This window comes from Haemaphysalis longicornis, unplaced genomic scaffold (assembly GCF_048455015.1).
Source record: "Haemaphysalis longicornis isolate Haplotype H1 unplaced genomic scaffold, Haemaphysalis longicornis Haplotype H1 scaffold_35, whole genome shotgun sequence".
NCBI lineage: Eukaryota > Metazoa > Arthropoda > Arachnida > Ixodida > Ixodidae > Haemaphysalis > Haemaphysalis longicornis.
In genome coordinates, this window is record NW_027526352.1 from 3,086,263 (window position 1) to 3,091,262 (window position 5,000).

Below are 5,000 nucleotides of genomic sequence, written 5' to 3' on the forward strand. Positions count from 1 at the left end.
GGGAGATGGGCGCGCGCTGCCTGGCCGCTGACATGGCACATACCCACGTGAGGGATTGGCCAAGAATCGGGCGTGAGAAGGGCTAATGCACCTGCTTAAAGGAGTACTGACACGAAATTTCAAAGCTGAGATCCGCTCTAGCAATCAAGTACAACGACAACACAAATAGGTGTCTGTGAATAAATGCATCTTTCTTTCTTTGTAGTTGTGTGTGTGTGTGATCTCTCTTTCGCGAACATTACCGAACCGCGCAAATTCAACTCGTGCATTCGCACTTTCACATTCTTCCCCTCGGGGAAATGCGGGGAATTTTTTGGTGTCTGCGAGCTGATTAAGTGTGTTGTTTTTCGTAGTAGTTAGTGATGAATAGTCCAGTAATTGTGTTTATCACCTGCCTTTAATGGGGTTTTATTTTTCGAAGTAAGTTACCGTAGACTTCGGCCGCGAACGGCAACGGCTTCTGTGTGCTCTGGCACAAGTGGTGCGCCGTCGTGTTTACGGATTTTTAAATCTATATTGCTTCTTTTCTTAAAGCAAAGTTGTAAATACCACACATACGGTAGCTGTGTAGTGATAGACTGCTGCGGGCCTATCGACAATACAATAAAAAACTGAAAGAAACCAAGTACGCGTCGTTCAGACTACGCCTAATGAATCCGTTGATTGCTCTGTAATGCACAGAACGCTAAAAGAGATAGCCCAATAGCATTGTCGTTTCGATGAGTGGGTACATACTTGAGAACATAAAAACGCTGCAGAAACGCGAAGGATCAAAACACGAAGTGATATATGTTACTCCATGGGCCTTTCTGCTTCCACGCTTTGCAATCCTTGCAAAAACAGGAAGCGAAAAAAGAACAATGAAACTGATTTTATCACACGCAACAAAAAATTGCTATGTTACGAAGGGAGACAAAAGTGCGTGGTCCAGCTTACAAAAATTTATTTTTTCGCGCGGCGATGTGCAGCACACGGAGGAAACAGAATATTGCCACGTAGCCAATAACGACGCAAAGCTTTTCTGAACGCAGCGAGCCAGCGATCTCCTGCACTACAAAAGACTAGAATGAAACACAAACGTCTAAGAAGAAGTCCGCAGTGTGACGTGAACAGATGAACGTCGATAAAGTGATTTGCGCGGCGTTTGCTATGCATGCATTACTCTTGGAACGTTATTAATTTGAGATCCATAGAAATAGGATCGAGAACATTGTCGAAGAAACAAAAAATCAAGTTAGCGACAAGGAGGCACCCTTTCCATATCAAACAATATTGCCCGATGGGACGTACGACAAAAAGAGCAAACGGGCGCTCCGGTTGAAACGCCAGATAAGAAACCGGAATCGGCCACGCGCGGCTACAAAACAAACAAAACGAACCCTAAGGGATAATTCGCGGAAATATGAAAAGTAAAAGCACAAGGATGTCCCAAAGCTTTTTTACACGCGAGCCTGAGCGCAAGGTAATACAAGTTTGCAAACAGGTAATGAAGCACCGCTACAACCTGCCTGATATGAGAAAAATCCGGCCTTAAGTTAGCCTTGTACAATTCTACGCCCACGATGCTCTCAAAAGGGTACATTGCTCTTTCCATGCTCACACACAGTGCATTTCCACACACTGTCGCACACTTATAATCGAATCTGAAATCTCCCGTTGCTTGCCTTGGAATAGCAAGCAACGAGAATGGCCCTCCATTTCTCACACAGCTGCCCATCGCTGGGTCAACAGAACAAGGAAACATTTTCTGTGGTATCGTTGTACAAGGAACGACATACCGGGACGCAACACATGTTCGGCATCGTCGTTGCACTACTTAAGTCGCATCACAAGAGCGCGATATGCAGGTTACATTTTTTTCCCGCACAAAACAAACATAACTCGCCGCGGCTCCGCCGTTCGAGCCAGCGCAACACCGCCCGAGGAGTGACCTCAGTGAGAGGGTGGCGCCACCGCACGGGGGCCAAATGCAGCATATGAAGCTCTCCCATTCAGTTACGGAGCAGTTTCGTGACCAGTAAAGCATTGAAGGACTCTGCTACTACGTAAATATAAAAGGTAACTTTAACTGTGACTCCACTAATGTCGTATATCTTCTAGAGTGCACTGTTTGTAGGCAACAATATATCGGCCAAACTGAAACGCCCTTCCGAATACGGTTCAATAATCACCGCTCTCATGCAAAAAGCTGCCCTTATTTGCCCCTGTCAAGACATGTGAACAGTCCCGAGCATGCATTTGAACATCTTAAAGCAACGATTTTAGAATCCGCCTTCAAAACGCACCACGACCGCGAGGTTCGGGAATCTTATCTCATTTATAAGTTTGGGTCAGCCACGCTTGGAATTAATGAAAGTTACGGAAAACTAACGTGCTTATCCCTCGATTAAAATTAGCGGCTTCATAATTTTTATAACTATGTTCATTATTCCTACCCTCGAGTTTGCCATCAGAATTCGCAGAAACTCTCCTAATACAGCTGCTTTACTACCCTAATGCGGCTCAACAATGCCATTTGTCCTGGGGAGGGAGGCCTCGTTCCCACCACCACTTAAGAATGTTTAACTCTTTGTGATCTATTCATGTTTAACCTTTTGTGACCCTACCTATTTCCTGTTCAATTGCTAGCTTCTGTGAAATGCTCTTTTGTGCCCCCTATATATTCTCTTAACCCGCGGGGGGCACACCCATCTTCGCTTCCCCCAGAACCAGTCTCCGCAGTCACTGAATACCTTACTGTATACTCTTCCCTTTCTTTTCAAACCGCGGTTGTTCAGTTTCCCCCATTGTCTGAACATGCAGCCCGCGCGGCATACGTTGACCCGTCATGGTGCTACCTTGAACGCTGCATTGTTAACACGACCCCTTTTTCTCTCTCTCGCTCCCCCCCCCCTTTTTATTTTTTTTATTGTTTGTTGATGTTGTAACATAGGCGTAGCCTGACTGTATGCACACTCCCCATTTCCGAAACATTTTCCGCTCTTTCTCACAGTTTTATGCAAACCTATATAAGAAATGTGTTCAAAATGTTTGCGACAGTAAAATCATGTAACTTTACTCTGATGAAGGCAAGTCACGTTGCCGCTACGTAAGTAAACATTGTTTGTTATTGTTCTTGCTGTGTATCCGACTCTTTAGTTATACTATTTCTGCGCGCTTTGTGAGTTTATCTTTCTCTAGATTTATATATATATATATATATATATATATATATATATATATACAGGGTGATCAAAGTTATGTCGACAGGTTTTTTATAAATTAGCCGCTGAGCTGTACGAGAAGAACACCTCTGCTGTAAGGTTACGTACCCAGGGGGACACAGATTGAGGTGGTAAATATTGATGTCGGTGGCTTAATTAACTAAAATTGCATAATTAACTTTTTAGTGACTGCAGAAAACCAACATGTTTATATTGAAAAGTTGGGCGCAATCGTGTTTCTACACAGTTTCATTTGGCAGAATTTTTCTAGCGCATCTGTAATTCGAGATATCGAATTGCGAAATTTATTTGCCGTTTGCGTGATTACGCATGCAAGGCGGTGGCAGCCGGCGCAAAGCTCCTCCCTTTCGTGACGTACCTGCTGCGTACGAAGTTTAGTTTGACAACGGGGTGGAGGCGTAGGCAAAAGCGATAAGTGGCACACTTATTGCTTTTATCGTCTTGGCTTTTGAAGTCAAAGAACAGCAGTGTGGTGTGACATGCGCAGTGACCTTTACCGGGTTACAGCTGGGAGCGGAAGATAATTTTACGGCACATTTTCAGTGCGGTTTGAAACCGCTGTGGGAAATTATCTTGTCAGAGTGTTAGCTTCTTGACCGTGGCCTGATGCTTCATTAGCGCTGCCCGTCGAACGACAATCAAGAAAAGCGTTGAGACCCGCTATGTTGCAATGGCTGCTTCCACCGGCACAAGGTATTCAACAGAAACAAAAGTTGACGTGGTACTTGCAATGGCCAAGACGGATGGAAACGCCCTGTTAGCGGCGCGGCTGCACGGGGCTCGGTACCCACACCGTCCACTTCCGTCTAGGTCAACGTTTATAACCACGTTCCGGCGATTTTGCACAACAGGCTCTGTCCACCGTCAGCGTCAGAAGAGTGACACCGTCATCAATGAAGATTTCGAAATTGATGTTCTCGCGTGTGTAACGTCTATGCCATAAATCAGCATCCGACAGATTGCCAACGAGTCAGGACGCAGCTTCGGAACAGTCGCAAGAGTGCTAAAAAAGCATGGGTTGCATCCGTACCATGTTTGCCTTCACCAGGACCTAAGTGAGGCAGACTTCGAAAGGCGGCTGGACTTCTGCAATTGGGGCCTCATCAAAATTGAAGAAGAGAGTGACTTCCTACAAAGAGTAATGTGGACAGACGAGGCTCGGTTTTGCCGGAATGGCACCGTAAATGTTCACAACGCCTTTTATTGGTCACAACAGAACCCACACTGGCTGCGACAACACAAGCACCAAGTTCGCTGGAGTGTGAATGTGTGGTGTGGCATACTAGGAGACAGGATTATTGGACCCTACTTTTTTGAGGGCAACCTCGACAGCAAAAAGTACACCCAAGAAATTCTTAGTATTGTCGTCGACAACTTTGCCTGCGATCTTTCCTTAAATGACTTGCGAAGGTATGGTTCCAGCATGACGGAGCTCCACCGCATTTCTCCACCTCTGCAAAAAGATTGTTGGACCGCCATTTTTCAGGACAGTGGATTGGGCGCGGAGGAGCGATGTTTTGGCCACCAAGACCCCTGACCTTTCTCCGCTCGACTTTTTTCTTTGGGGCTACGTGAAAGATCAAGTGTTCGCAACGGAGCCAATTGACATCAACGATATGAAGAACACGATAACATCTGCCTGTGCGAGCATCCGACCAGAAGTACTGCGCAGAGTTACCCAGTCAGTGCGAGAGCGGTTTATGTTTTGCATTGCTGTCGAAGGGAAGCACTTCGAACATTATTTAAAGCACTGATACATTAATAGGTTTCCATAAA